The following is a 16,048-nucleotide window of genomic DNA, read 5'->3' as shown; positions in this document are numbered from 1 at the left end:
CTCTCACAGAATGCGCCACACCAGCGCATTCAGCTCTGTGAATACGGCCCCTGCCTAAGGAGACTGCAGCGTGCGCTGGGCGTGCGGGAGCCAACCTGCTCTTATTTGCTGTCCTAGTAGTGCCCTAAATTTTAGGGTGCCCTACGCAGCCACGTATGCCTAAGGACGGCCCTGTTGGCAACTAATGGGAGCTGTGGGGGCAGTGTGTGGAGCCTCCTTGGCTGCCCACGTGTCTAGGGGATGCAGGGACCTGGTGGCCACTTTCTGGTAGCTGCGGTAAGTGCCGCCGGGACCCCTCACTCCCCCAACACCCTGCCCCAGCCCTGAGTCCCTTCCTGCATCCCAAACCCCTCATCCCCAGCCCCACCCCAGAGCCCACACCCCCAACCAGAGCGCCCCCAGCCCGGAGCCCCTTCCTTCACCCAAACCCCTCATCCCTGGCCCTACCCCAGAGCCCACACCCTAGCCCTCTGCCCCAGCCTGGTGAAAGTGAGTGAGGGTGGGGGATAGGGAGCGACAGAGGGAAAGGGGATGCAGTAGGTATGGGCGGGGCCCCAGAGAATGGGCAGAGTAGGGGCAGGGCAGGGGTGTTGGGTTCTGTGCAATTAGAAAGTTGGCAACCCTACTAAATACCTTTTAAAAATCTGGCCCTCTGGGGCTGAGTACCCCCAGCTGATGACTATGAGAGCTGCAGGTTGCTGATGCAAAGCCCACTGAAGTAAATTGAAATATTTATATTGACTGCATGGGGCTTTGGATCAGGTCTATGCACTGAGCACCTCTGACACTCAGGCCCTGGGTATTCCAAAATGGCACCCAGCAACTGCGGCACCCAAACTCAGAGGACCCATTTCAAAATTTAAATCTGCTGCTGGCCACACTTATGCATGGAAATTTTTCCCTTGGAAGTCAATAAGCAACTACACCCCCAGGTGAAGCAGAATGGGTGCTTAAGAGGTCCGAAGGTAGTGGGGCTATCTCAATTGGTTCCTGAGTGCCAAGCCCAAGGTCACTCACATGGGGAGAGTGACACAGAATAAGAGCCCAGATCTTCTAGGCCAGTGGCTCTCAAACCTTTATACTGGTGACCCCTTTCACATAGCAAGCCTGAGTGCAACCCCCCTTATAAATTAAAAACACCTTTTAATATATTTAACACCATTAAAAATGCTGGAGGCAAAGCGCCGTGTGGGGTGGAGGTTGACAGCTTATGACCCCCCCCATGTAATTACCTCATGACCCCCTGAGGGGTCCCAACCCCGTTTGAGAACCCCTGTTCTAGGCCCTACTCATATGACCTGACCACAAGATGAATCATCCTCCCCTTCTTTTCCTGACCCAGCAGAGCAACATGGAAAAAAGGAACTTGGCCTTTCACAGCAAGCACCCTGTGTAATGAGCACCATGGCAATTAATGGAACTACTGCAATGTTTTTTTTCAACAATCAAATAATCTAGTAACTAATGATCGGGCCATCTGGTGTGTGGAGTCTAGGCTGGTGGCCGAGGTGGGGCCGATCCTGCACCCCCTGCTCACAGGTATGGCTTACGCTCGTAAGTAAGAGCCTGTAGGAGCGGCCCCGTTGGGGGCAAGAGCGGTGTCCGCCTCCAGGCCCATGCAGGGCCAGCAGCTGCCTTGAGCAAATAAGAGCAAGGCTCCAAACAGCACCAAGCCGGGCCGGTTCCCGCACCCCGGTGTGAGTGGCAGCCAGGCACAGCGGGGCTGGTCCTGCAGCGGGGCGCGGCCCCTTTAAGGCGCGGAGCAGCGGAGAGCCCTGTGCTGCGTGTGGCGGTGGGGCCGAGGGGGAGCAGCAGCGGCGCGGTGCGTGTGTCAGCGCGGCTGGCACTGGCATTGTTCCCTGACGTCACTCCGCCAGCCCTGCCGCCGCGGCTGCGGCTGCCGCTGCTCTCAAACTTGTCTTTGTTATTCAGCGCTCTCCGGCTGACATGGCGGCTGTCTGCAAAACGCGGCGCCCGGAGTCGGCCCCGCAGCACCTGGACTGGAGCTTCCTCCACGCACGCTGCTGCTGCACCTCCCCGTTACCGACGGCGCTGGCCTCTAGCAACATTCCGCTCGTTTCCCCCCGCGGGGGCCCTTCGGATCTCCCCGCCTGTGGTACATTGCAATAGCACCCAGATCTGCGCCCCTGTATGTCTCCCCACGTTTCCCTAGCTATAGAGGTGACCTGCTGGCGGGGATTTATTATTTACACAGCTGCATATGGCTGGTGCTTTGCAGGCGCGTCAGGAGACAGTCCCTGATCGAATGGGCTCGCTCTGTGCAATAAGGAGCTCTCCACGCCTTCTGGTTGGTCTGTTGCAGACACGGTCAGAGGGGCAAGGGGAGGCAGAAAGCACGCTGGGATTGGGAGATCAGGGGAAAGCACTAAGACCCTTTAGTGGGGTAGATTTGGGAGAGGGACGTGGGAAAAGCACTAAGGAGGTGGGGAGGTTACTTTAGATCGAGGAACAGGAAAAAAATCACTAAGGGACTGATCAAAAGCCCCCCGAAGTTAATGGCCAGGCTTCCACTGACCTCAGTAATGGATCAGGTCCTCAGAGCATCAGTTAAAGTGTTAATGAAAAGCAGGAATAACACTAGGTTAGACGGATTTTTTGGGGGTGGGGAGGGGAGGGGATGGGGCTACATTTTTTGAGGTAATAATAGCTGAGGTTAAATTCTGGTTTGATGATTTATGTATTAGGAAGCAGGCTGGAAAAGAGAAGGTAGCAGTTAAGGGTCTGACCCCTCCCCTACTAATCAACTCTGAATTCCTACTCGCCCTTCTCCTTACCGACGGAACACCCGCGTAAATAAGCGAGCACCACTAAAATGGGTCAGGGAAACAATTGCAGTCGTTAGTCGGCATAAGTGCAAAAGTGTTGCCACCATAAATAGTGCAATGTGAATACAGTTGCAGTTTGACTGATAAAAACATAGTTCCTCCCCCTTCTAGTAACTCGACATCCTTTAAATACTAGATTTCTTTCTCCTCCTCCAACATCAAAATAAATCCGAGCCGATGAAGAGCTCTATAGCACTGTTTAAATTGCTTATCTTAATTGCATAATCTAACAAACCCCGTTGGAACCGGAATGAATATATTAGGCTTATTAACAACTCATCATAAAATATTGATTGTCCTGGAAGTGTTTTATCAGGAGAAAGAGAAGTCGGGGGAGTTGTTTTTAGAGGATTGGTGCTGGTAATAACAAGAAATTGTCCTTGTCTTTTCTTATTGGAAATCACGCTGGACTTGTTCTTAAAAAAAAAACAACAACACCTCACCCTCTATTATTTTTGTTATTCGATTGAACCGCCTAGCAGTAAGGTCTGAGAGCTCATCTTAAAGCCCCGAGATTTGCAGTGACATGGTCAAAAAGTGTGTGGGGCGGGGAGGATAGCTCATTGAATTGATAGCAAGGAACACGATCAAACTTTCAGGGACAATTGGACACCCGCATCCGGAGTGGTTGCTATTAAAATAAAAAACAGCCCCTCCTCTTTTTTTTTCTGTTTTCCCCTCCCTCTTCCCTAAGCCGTCCTTCTTTGGGGAAGCTTGTGCGTGTAGTGATACCGCCACTCCTCTTCGGGCTGGAGATTGTGTTGGCTGGGGCTGCTACCGGCAGTCAGAAAGCTCTCTTAAGGAACGATTCTATTCTCTTGCTAGCCCTAGAAAAGCTTCTCTCCTTCCCCACCAGAACAGAGAGTCTTTTTTCCCGTGCGGCTAGAAGGGTAATCCAGCGCTCCTCTCTATCGGTTCCTTTATCCCTTCCTTCCTGAATCATTAGGGCTGCTCGCCTTGAAAATAAAACCCCACAGAACTAATATAAAGTGAAACGCATCAAAAAGGCAAAAGAGCTTGACCCTTGCAACCAGCCATTCAGTAGTCTCTGTCTCTCCCCCCCCCCGTCTTCCCCAAAACCCCGGCAAAGATCCCCTTTGAGGAGAACATAAACTGGGGCAGCATCGCACGCTTTTAATTACATAAATTCCAGAGTGGGAATATCAAAATATTAAAAATATCAGCAATATCAAAATCCAGAGGGGAGGATAGTCCCATGCGTTCACTCTGGGATGGTTTGCACTGCACGCCATTCACTAGGATTAAGAGGAAGTTTGTGGGTTTTTTTTAAATCCTGTAAAACAATATTTGCATTTTTAACTTTAACTTTGTGATGCGGGGAGGGAAGAGAGGGGGCGAGAATAGAGAGCGAGGGACAGAACATCCCTACAGGAGGCAGCTCCCTTTCAGATAGGAATCTGGGACAGATTTTGCCAACAGCCACAAAGCATGGCCCTTTGGTAATAGAATAGCCAATGTAATTTGACACTTCAACTTGCTGTGCTCTCTGCTAGTTGATTCACTTACTCACCCACTAACATTGAGCTCCTTTTCACTGTCTGTATGGGGGGGGGGGAGCAGGAGAGAGAAACCGCTTTTAAATGAAAAATATTTTTAAAAGCACCTGAACAGAGCTGCCAATCAGTTGGGGAAAGAGGATTTTTGCCTGCCTGCTTTCTTATTATATTGCTTACTGCAAGCCTGCTGTGCAATCTAGGTAAGTTTCGTGTCTATTTCAGTCTTATGTTCACACCTCCCTGTGTTTGTGACCGGGCAAGGATTGTATCTTGAATGAGGCGAAACAATGGAGTAACCAAGCTAAGGAAATATATATGTATATATATATATAGAGAGAGAGAGAACATTTGTTTTTTGCGAGACAAGAAAATGTGTGAAGATTTCTTAAAGGGACAGGTTGTATCTGTGTGTCTGGAAAAGGAAGAGAGGAGAAGGGGGAATGAGACAGAAAAAGAAAACAGGAGATCCAGCGGAAAAGGAAATTCCTTGCCTTTTTGTGATTGTAGCGAATAGAGATTAAGGAGCCAGAGTGTTCTATATTATGGATATGGGGCTCAGATCACTCCCTCACCCTCTTTGAGCTGGGGAGGGAAGGGGGCAGTGTTGGGGAAATAGGTGTCTTGACTGTAAAAGGAGGAATCCTTGAAAATTATAGCAGAAGACGGGGGGTCATGTTGTAGATTTAAGTTTTAAAAGCTGAAACAATGAGGCGAATTAGGCATGCCTGAGAGAAAGAGAGCGAGCGATCTTGTGCCATAAAAACAAAGGAGGTTTTAAAATATTCCGGATAGCTTCTGTTTTCTGGCCAGTTTACCTTTCCTGACTGCTCCGGTTGTGCACCGACAGGCTCGTAATCAATCGAACTGGCACTGAAGAATCTTTGGGGGTAAGGGGTGGGAAGAGGAAGGTTGCAATAGCAAAGTATTTTCCCGGGGGGGGGGGGGGGGGGGGGGGGGGGGGATTGGGCATGTTTTCCGGGCTTTGGGAAGCTTGCCTGAGTGTAAATTCCTTGTGTCTGGGTTTTGAAAGCCAGTTGGGACTGGGGCCTCTCTCAATCACAAGGCAGGAGTAGTCTCTCTCTCTCCTGTGTACATCTGTCCAGGAAGCCGGGGGGGAGAGGGGTCGATTGAAAGAACCCAGCTCCTGCTTTCTTGCCATTGTGAAAGGAAAAAGGAGGGAATCGTTTTCACGGGAGACTGGCTGAGCTAGCTGCAGTAAAAGGGAGAATGGCAGCCAGTTAAAAGACACTTAAGGAATGTAAACATAAAAATAGGAGCCATCTAGTCATGTTGTATTCCTTGCTCTAATCATCTGGAATGGGGTTCTGTAGGCTGATTTTGTAATGGGGGAGGGGGTGGAGAGGTAAAAGGAGGAATGGGGAAGTTGTTACTATACCCATTTTTTTACTATGCAAACTTTTGTTTTACACGTGTATAGTTTAATTTCAATCCTACTTTGGAGTCTGTGATGGGGAGCATAAGACTAGTTCTTGTGTTAAGTTCCTTCTGCTGTTGCAGACCTCATTCATATGCTTAATAAAACTGACATATATAATGGTGAAAACATAACAAATTGCTCTGATTGTGCGTCTCACTAACTGGTCCAGGCAGCTGGACTGAGAATTAGAAACTACCACATATAGGTAATTTATTGAAACTGAAGCTAACTTAAGCAATAGCCCTGCATTACTGTTTGATTGTGCACAGTGTATATTTTTTTGCCTCAGTTAATAATCTGCAAATGGCTCTGTAGCGACAGAGGAATTGGTTTTCTCCATTTACTTCAGCAGGCCTGAGTGAAGCTGGTATTCTGACTGCTTTTTTCAGTGCATTGACATGAGGGAGGAGGATTTAACTTGGCAGCCTGAACAAATGCTCTATCAAAGGTTTCCTAAGAGACAGTAAGAGAGTCGGTGGGAGATGAATGACCTGGGGTAGTTTTAGGGTGCTACCTATGCAAGCTTTCTTTTAAATATGAAATGGCCATTTAGAACCCTGAATAGAACTGTGTGCATCAGAAAGGCGACAGGCTTATAAAATTTAAAAGGGCAAAAGCCCATTAATGCTTTGGCAAAGCTTTGGCTCTGGGCTCTGGTTGAGTAGTTCCAACTGCCTTGAAGTGCCAGAGCTTTTAAGGAATCTTTAGCAACAGCTTCTCTATAGTGGCAATATGGAACTTGGCCTTGTAAATTGGAAGGTTAATGATGCAGTCTCCTCCTCTCCAGACAGGAGAATGGGGGGTGGGTATAGGATATGGATACAAGGGTAAAAAAAAAAAAAAGCCCCACGATAAATGTTTAGGCAGGGCTGTTGCTAATGAAAGACTATTCCAGCTTTAATATACTTGTGCAATCATTTTGCACTGTGGCAAAAGTTCTAACCCAAAATTAATGTACAGGCAACTGAGGAAAAGTTTGACAAAGAGGTTCAGCAAAATTATACACTTAGAACTACTGAGAGTTTTGGGGAGAATTAGGATTAATCTAGCAGACACCGAGTTGGTCTCTGCCTCAAACTTGCACCCCCTTCTTTTGATCGAGGGAAGTTTACTATGGCATCAATCTTCTCTTGGCGGGGCCTGATTCAGGTTTATGAATGCCAGAAGACTTGCGCTGACCTTTTTCTGTTCAACTCGAGGATGTTGAAACACCAGCCATCAAACAAAAGACACATTGAAAGCAAGATCTGCAATAGAGCACGTGTGACTTTGAGGCTGGTTGAGTGCATTTGGTGACACTGTTTTCTTCTGAGTTTGGGTGGGAGTTTGGGGGGAGGGGGGGAGGAGAAAAGGCCATTTATTAAAATGAGATTGTGGAAAAAATGACTTAAAATAATCTAAACACCCCTAATTAGAGGACACAATTTTGCTTTTTTTAAAATCATCACCTTTTTAGTTTCTTCAAAATTCTGAGGCTAAGGAAAGAGACTACAATGTTTTCTTCCTGAGTGCAAAAATTATATGAATTTTGAAGTATCTATCCAGTTTATTTTTTTTTTTAAGAAAAATTGTTTTAAAGAACATGAGAACTGAAGTTCTAGAATTGTCTTTAGGATGTAAAAAGAAGAAAAAAATAAAAAAATGCTCAGGATTTAATTGCCAGATCTGTGGTTTTGCCCTATATCAAAAGTAGTTCTTGTCTACTCTGTAGGCTAAGCTTAAAGGAGATTTTAGTTTCATTTAAAAATAAAAAGCAGAGCCAGTGAATGTAGTATTTCACTTATCTGTCTCATGTCAACATGAGTGGATGCTTTCATTGTTTACAGCGGCTAAGGTTCACAACACCTTAAATAAAATTTAATGATTTCAGAAATTGTGTCTATGGCAAAGGCTCAGTTAAAACTTTGTTGGGGAAAGAACCATGTTGCTGGACATCTATACAGTGAATGTTTTGTAGTGTCTGAGATCATGAAACCTGGCTATGAGTGTGGTGTAGAACTTTGTTTTCCAAAATATTGTATCACACAAAAGATAATAGTTATTTTTTCCCATTACTTAAAGGATTTTTTTTAATAATCAGAAAGTTTTACAAGGAGTTGAAGTGATGGAATTTTAGGTACCATATGTTTCCATTCATAACTTTTCTTGGGAGTTGCCTGCCCTTTACCCTATATCTCTTCCACTTTTATAGGTTCCAAAGGTTTTGTGTCCACAACAAAACTCATGGGTGGTAATTACATCAGTGACACTACAGTTGATCCAAAGTTAGCTGGTCCCTAGCAACTTGACATGTGTGTTATCTGCCAAAAAAGCTTGGTTTCTCACTGTAAACTGGAAAAACGTACAAGTTTGTTAATTTTGTTTTTTGTTTTGCCTTCTGTCTTGCTAACATGTGCCCTAGCATTTGGAGGCAATAGGGGCCCTGCATTTCCAAGTTATACAGAGTACAGTGTGACTTGAGGAGTGAACATAAGGGTGGCTCAGGATCTACTAGTTTTTACTCACTATGTCATAACAACTTGGAATCAAACAGTGCAGAAAGTAATCTAGTTATTGTTCTACGTGTAAAATCTGTTTCTTATACATACCTGGGACTGCAGTTGGTGCCTGTGGTAGTGAATTTGACCACTATGCAACTGACTAATTTGTTCCCTCCTAGTTATACCAATTTCTTTGAAATCCTATACAGTATTAGTGTAAAGACATGGAGAGAATATTGCTGCGGAGTTGAGAATTGGTTTATGATTGCACTCATCAGCTACTGTGCTGACAAGACTTCTTTATCCATTTAAGATGTTGGTTTGTTTTTGAAAGAGGAAGCATATTTCATCAAGATGTAGTACAAAGCAAATATGCATGGGGTATATCCAGTAGTTCAATATGGTAGGAGTGTTTTGTTATTTCACTGAACTTTGTGTGGATCTAAACTTCCCTGCTGACATAAGGCTAGGCAGTGTCAGTGGAGCTAGAATTTATTCTTCAAATGGGTGTCTTTTTGGTTTAAAACAAAAGGTTTGCAAACCCAAGTGTTACTTTGTCATAATGATTTTATTCCTCTCTTCCCCCAAAGCAAAAACTTCTTATGTAGCAATTTTCATTTTATTTGTTTACATTGGATTTTATAGAACAATCTGCATTTAGGTTGGTTAATTTTAGGAAGTTTTTAAAAGGGCTGTAGGTTGCAAGAGAAATGTCCAGGCAAGGAGGTGTAATGGATCATCCTAGTTTGACTGTTGGAGGCAGTAGTGTATTATGAGAGTAGAGATGGTCTTAGGCTTTGTCATGTGATGCTTTTGTTTCTAATAGGTTGAGAAGCATTGAAAACGGAGTGGTTTTTACTACCTGCAAAGGTTGGGCTCTGATTATATGCGCAAAGTGGTACAACTTTCTCCCAAGGAGAGAAGGATGAAAAATAATGTAGACAGTACTTTTCTAGTGGGAGAGAGAAAACTATCTTGTGTAGGTCCTTAGTGTGTCTAGCTAAATTATCCAGCCCATGGTAATAGAAATTAACTTTAATCAGTGGGAACAACCCAAATCTGCAAGGAACATACCCCTCTGTGTAACTCAGAAATGTTCATTTGATTCAAGCTCTCTTATGTTCGCATCTGTTGAGATAATTATACCTTTCAAACATGCATATGGGGGTAAAAGCAGTAGCTTATATTCGTATCATTCAATTCTGGAACAGCTGGATCCAATTGTTTCTGGGGTGAGGGGATGATGGCTTACTTTTTAAAGGTGTCTCTAAAGGGCTAAAAACAAAACAGACCCATATGCCCTTTGTAATGGTAGTTCAGTAATTCAGGCTGGGTGTTTGGATTTTGTTTAGTTATTTAATAAGTTAGCATTCAAGTGGTCACATCTAAACTATCAAGTTAACACTTCATTAAAATGAATATGGGAAATTTTCCTTCTGTTGATACTGTGTCTCTGACTCTACAAAGCTGCACTGAATTGCTTCACAAAGTAAAGTGTGTAGCCTATTGGTTCAATCTACGTAGGATTTTTTTTTTTAATATAAAATCCCTTTACTATTCATGGCACTACAGAAATCTGTGGAAGTACCATAAATCTGTGGATTTGGATTGCCCCTACTGTTCACTGTTTGTCTGCGTAAGGAGCTTGCTATTTGATTTTCTCCTGACTAAATGTTTATATGTCAGCGGATGGTGGAGAGTCGATTTATAAAACAGATGTCATAATACTAAGACATCCTTCTCCAGATCTATGCAGCCTTGAATTTTGTCTCTCTCTCATAAAGTATTCTGTGGCTCCCTGCCCTGCTATCTCCTTTGCAACAGAACCATATTTTAGTTTCTCAGTACTGTATGGAGTGCAAGCTCGAAGTCATTCTTGGTTGCTCTGAGCCTTCTTTACTGGGCTAAGGCCGTGGTGAGGTAGAACTATCTTTGGCTGGCCCCAGCTTCCATGAATAATGTGTGTGCAGACTCAACTGGTTGCTCAGTTTTTTGTTAATTGTGAAGGGCACATGTTTTTATCTTACTACTCTCCACAGCAGCCACTACTTCCTGAAAGCTTAACTTAAGGTAGGAACTGGGAGCAATTCCAAACTAGATATTAATAAATGTATCTACTGGAAATTAGCATCAGAATGAAGCCAACAGACATTATATACCTTCCATACAGTGTGATATGAAATCAACATGGTAATTTTCTAATCACTGTGTCTGGCCTCTTGAAACTGTTTCTTGCCTCTGCTATTGTAAACCACGTGTAAGAAATCACTGGAGGAGGTAATGGGGCGGGGGGGAGGAGCTGTGTGTGTAAACAGTCTCCTGGTGAGTTATTTCACAAGCATAAGTCAATCTGGGCCACGATGGTATTAATTGAAGGATACTAACAGGTCGATCTGCTTAATACACAAATGCATACAGTGTAGATAAACTGTGCCCTGATCTTGTTACAGTTTTCTGTACCTGATGAAATATTATCTGCCCTCGTTTTGTAAGGACCTTTTGCTTAACAGATTAACACACTTGTTGGCAGAGGGGACTTGGAGGGGTGAAATAAATGGAGAAATGCAGCTCAGCTGTGAGCAAGTTTGGGGTTTATTTGTTTGTGCATGTCTGTGAGACTGCAGAGCATGATGATTGACTGGCTGACAAAGCCAGTGTTATCAGTCTCATAGGGGTTTCCAGATAGTCTCATAACTAATCAGAGCGGTTTATTTATTGGGGCTACAGTGACACAGATATATGACAGAATGGTAAGGGCTTCAATTGGTCATTTAGTAGGGGGAAAAAACAATTCCTCTGATAAATATCTGCTTGTCTCTTGGCTGTGCTCCTGTTACCCTCTGAGAACAGAAGAGCTTTTCAGCCTGCTCTGAAAGGTACACCTTCTGTGCCTTAGCCAGCAGTTTTTAAAGTGTAAGCATCTCTTCTCTTTTCCTTGTTTAAACACCCACTCTCTCCAAATACAGTCAGCCTGAGCTTTCTGCCTTCCTCTGTTAATAGGTCATGACTGGGTGATAGTGCTACTATAGTTAAGGTTGAGACTAGTTTACTGTTTAGCAGCTGATTTTTCTAAGTGCTTTGAAATCCACATCCTTACTTGGATTGTCTTGAAAATTGTGTGCCTCATGAGAATCCAGGGAGGGTTAATGGTCCAAATCTGAGATCTTTTGATCAAGGTGTTCCTGAAATACATTCCCCACCCCACCTCCTAAAAATCACATGATTCAAAATTTTACAGTTCTTAATGTCTTCTCCCCCCCCCCACACACACATTTGAAGCTCAAATGATGTCCTTGATCCTCCCCAGTCTGGTATCACCCACTTGCAATTGATCTCAGTTTGGCACCCTTATTGCAAGAGGCTATAGCAGGAGGCATGAAGGAGCCAGGAAGAGGGCAGAGCAGGTAGGTGAATGGCAGTAAGGTATGCAGTGTTCTTGTAGCCATGCTGGTTCCAGGATGTTACAGATACAAAGTGTTTGAATAGCAGTGAGGTGTTCCCCAGGTGATCTCCTTCAGCCCTCCCATCATGGCTCCCTCAGTACTACCATTTCCTCAAAAAACAAGGGAAATTCACTGCCCAGAAATGGTTAATGCAGGGTTGAGGTTGACTGGAATGCCTCTTACGTCATCAGGAAGTCAAATGCACCTATACTTTAATCTATGAAAAATAGGAACTACAGAGTTAAAGTACTGCCAGTTGTGCCCTGCACCCTTAACTCTGCCCTCTTTTGAATGATACCCCAGCCCACCCCAACAGATAACATTGCAGCACTCTGTCCTTCCAGATGATATGGAACACTCCAGGGATGGTAGCTGAGTACAGCAGTAGAAAATGTCAGACTGTGTCCTCGTTAAGGCAAAAGTTATATTTAGGATGGGTTTAGTGAACACAAGCTGGCTGTGCCAGGCCTATACCAAAGCATTTCACCTGTTCAGGACAAACCACCTCAGAGTTGGCAGATGTTACCTCCCTTTGACCCTTGTCCTAAGGATTCCTTCTGGAACATCACCCGAACATACCTCTTTCCTGTAGTGTATTGTTATGTATGCTTGCAGCTTGCTACAAATCCCTATGGCAACAACAGACCATTGTGCTCTTCTGCCCACACAACCCACATAACTCAACACAGAAAGGAGGGGCCCAGGATACATTTGGGTGCAGATGCACCTCTCCTTATATCCCAGTGTGAGCTGTGGCAATCTACAGCAAGTATCCCTGCACCAGTCAATATAGCTGTTAATAACACACTGAAGAGCCGTTGGCGCAGCATGCAGACAAATGAGAGAATACAGTTCTGTGGGACACAACCAACTTAAAATAGCACATTCATTTAGTTATTCCTAGTGTCTTCCTATTATAGGGCAGCCCTGGCTGAAACATACTTACACTTTATCACCAATGGCTCTTGCCAGCTCCAGGGGGCAGAACGGAGGTTGTGGGGCGGGATTGGTGTGTACCTTGACTATGTATTTCCTGGTTTTGGTATAGGTGCACTCAACATTCTGGAAGGGAATGAGGCACTGCCAGGCAACCTTAACTGTGTGTTAAGGAAGCTTTTGGGCAGTGACTTAAGTTGGGTTTAATAAGAGGATTCCTTTCTCACAGTGAGGTTTTTAAGAGCTCCCCTTTCTGCCTCCAAATTTAATAATGTTAAAGCAAAACAAAGCCTTTATAGTCTGGAACAGGCTCTTTTTTCAGGAGCTGTAATGTTTTCAATTAAGTTTCACACACAGCATGGTCTCAACACAAACCTTAAGGATTCCACAGGATTGTAGTTGCTCATAAGATTTTGGCCGCCTTAGTGACCAGAAATTGGAATGCTTATCTATAAGGAAAATTTGCTTAGAGTGTGTTTCAGGTTAAGAGATAGTTTGAGAATGCTGGCTACCAGGGTAAGAAGTGTGTGACAGTAAAGAGCCATCACTGTTAAAAGCGGGAAAGTGTTCATAGGTCAACAGAAATCCCATCTGGCTGCCTTTTCCTCTTCCCAAGGGGGAAAAAAAGCATTAAAAATAATTTTGAGACTTCCTCAGTGGCATTAAATTCTTAATAGAACAATTTATAAATGAGAGAGAGGGTTTCTTCTGCTGCGGTTTGCAGAGGGAAAGAAGAATAATGTGACTGTCATAAGATCTATCTCATTTCTTTGTGTCCTTCCTACAATTTCGATGTTTGTTTAATGCTCTTATAACTCTTTCCCAACAATAGGATCACAGAAGTTAACTTGTTTACAACAGGTGCACAGCTTACACTGGCTGCCCTTGCAGCAACCCTATGCCACCCCCAAGCATTTTCAAAGAAAGCTTCCTCTTTTTGTTCTGCTGCAGGTTGATGCACTTTACATTTGATTTAACATTTTGTATCTAAGATTGGAATGCTCCTTCTAAAAGGAATCTGGTTTAGTGAACTTTCTCCTGACAATGCTTCTATGATTATTATATCTCTTCAATCCAACCTTATTAAAGTACTTTATAAACTTTAAGTGCAGCTCATGATGGCACTGTTATGTAGGTATTATCTCCATTTTATAGATAAAGAAACTGAGGCACTGAGAAGTAGTTCCTTGTTTGTGAACACTGTGTGCAGATAGAGTATACACTTACTGAAAACTCTAAGGCAACTTAACTGTGGACTCCCTGCTGCTCCACCATAATAACATCTGCATTTTTGTGCACTCCTCACCAATTCATCTTTTCTGCTGCTCCTCCCCCATAGCCGACTGATCTAACAAGCTTTTAAAACTGCTGATGGTGATTCTTCAAATGACCTGTTTAAGGAGTGCTGCAAATCAAGAGACTGAATGGGAAAGAAATATTTGGTCAGACTTTTTGAAACTTGTTTTTTGTTAACACACACAAAGCTCCAATGTGCAATGAACAATTGGGAGAAAGGACATCTTTGTTAAATATCTCACACCCACATCTTTCAGTTATGGTGTAAGAGCTCATTTCAGTCATCTGAGGCCTACAAGAAGTCTTCTAGCAAAACCAGACCTTGCATATCTGATACTTCTAAGCAGCATTCCTTCTAATTTTTCCCACCCATGTACGGAATGAATTGTGTTATGTGCACCAATATGGAGGTGATGTGTGAAAAAAATGCCTCCGTATTGGTGCACATAACAAAATTCATGTGGTGGAGTGGGGTCGAGGGGTTCAGAGTGTGCGAGGGGGCTTAGGGCTGGGACAGAGGGTTGGGGTGTGGAGAGGGGTGCGGGCTCCAGGGTGGGGCCAGGGATGAGGGGCTCAGGGCTGGGGCAGAGGGTTGAGGTGCGGGGGATGAGGGCTTCAGCTGGGGTGCAGGCTCTGGGGTGGGGATGGGGATAAGGGGTTTGGGGCGCAGGCTGCCCCGGGGCTACGGCAGGAAGAGAGGACTCCCCCCAGCTCTCTCCCCGCAGCAGCACCTGGGCTGGGGAGGGAGGGGCACCTCTCCCCACCGCGGCAGCTCTGGTGGAAGAGCTCCTCTCCCAGGCCGCGGCGGGCCTGGGCCAGGCCGGGGGAGGGGCTTCTCCCCCCTGGCGGCTCCAGAGAGGCTGCGCTGGGGGACCTGCGCGGCCCTAAATAGCTTGCTGCGCGGCCTTGCAGCTTACAGGGAACCTAGCGTCTAAGGTATAAGTGCAAGCAAAGAAAAACCCATTCAGACTTTGTGTATATTTCATAAAGAAGCATGAGGCAGACACAAGTCCAATATTTTTTAAAATCCTGTGCCAGTGACTTTGAATTGTAATTTCCCTGTCAGGTCTGTGTGCTAGGACTTACAGGGTTACATTTTAAGAGGTGATGGGCACTTATTTTTAGTATTATTATTTGTGTTTTGTATTAAAGTAGAAATTGGGGATTGGGACTGCGTTATGATAGCCACACTACAAACACATAGTAAAAGATAGTCCTTGCCCCAGAGAGCTTGCAGTTGATTAAAATAGATGTGGGCGCTCGGTATTTCAGAAAATCAGGCCTCTTTTAACTCAGACCACTGGTTTGACAGGCAGAGGGGTATAATAATAATTCTAGTAACTTTCTTTTGAAACTCCCTGAAACATTAATAAATATTTTTCTGTCAAGTCTGTGGCATATGCAGAATAAACAGTGGTGTGGTGTATAGCTTTTACTGGCACTGGTTTGAATTGACCTACATAACTGACCAGTGGCAAAGCCATTTGATAATAATGAGGACATCTTAACCACCTGCCGATAAAATCCTTAAGTCAGACCACACACCATCATATATTCCCTGTGTGCATGCGCATAGTATTGTGTATGCAGTTTTGCATTATGTATGTTTTGTGCTTTTAACTCTGGATCTTTTGGTTTCATCGACCTGGAAGTTCTCTATGCAGAATTCCGATTCACTTTAAAGGAAATTGTGCATGCAAAAGGTAGACTTCCAGGATCAGGACCAGAAAAGGCAATAGTCCTCGTATGTCACAGCTTTATTGTGATAATTTGTTCTGCTGTAGAAGATGGAGAAAAATTTGCTCAGAAGCATTTATTTAGGAAGCTAAAAAACTAGGACATTATCTGGCATTGATTTAAATAAGTGGGAGTGGCACTGATTTGATAATATCATTGACACAGATTAAAAGCAGCGGGTCTGAAAGTAAACTGCTCCATAGGAACTGTAGTGTGGATAGATGGCATCTTAGTCCATTTATCCATGCTCTTACAGTTGCCATTTAAGGGCAGATGCAACAACAGTAAATAATGTCTTAAATCAGGGGTCGGCAACGTTCGGCACGCGGCTCGCCAGGGTAAGCACCCTGGCGGG

The 16,048-nt window shown here is 44.4% G+C and overlaps 1 protein-coding gene across 11 annotated transcripts in view; it reads left to right on the top strand.

Annotated features, from left to right (window-relative positions):
• Window positions 1-4,367: 4,367 nt before the first annotated feature.
• The window catches only part of LOC113406875 (zinc finger MIZ domain-containing protein 1), a 500,854-nt gene continuing 489,173 nt past the window's right edge, over window positions 4,368-16,048 (top strand). For all 11 annotated transcript variants that reach the window (XM_026653693.1, XM_026653694.1, XM_026653703.1 and 8 more), the window contains exon 1: window positions 4,368-4,563. The gene's annotated coding sequence lies outside the window, so the exon portion shown is untranslated. The remainder of the gene's footprint in view (window positions 4,564-16,048) is intronic.

This window comes from Terrapene carolina, unplaced genomic scaffold, assembly GCF_002925995.2.
Source record: "Terrapene carolina triunguis isolate 2854851 unplaced genomic scaffold, T_m_triunguis-2.0 Scaffold147, whole genome shotgun sequence".
Taxonomy (NCBI): Eukaryota; Metazoa; Chordata; order Testudines; family Emydidae; genus Terrapene; species Terrapene triunguis.
Note: the sequence above shows the minus strand (reverse complement) of the source record. Positions and strands in the feature narration are given on the sequence as shown.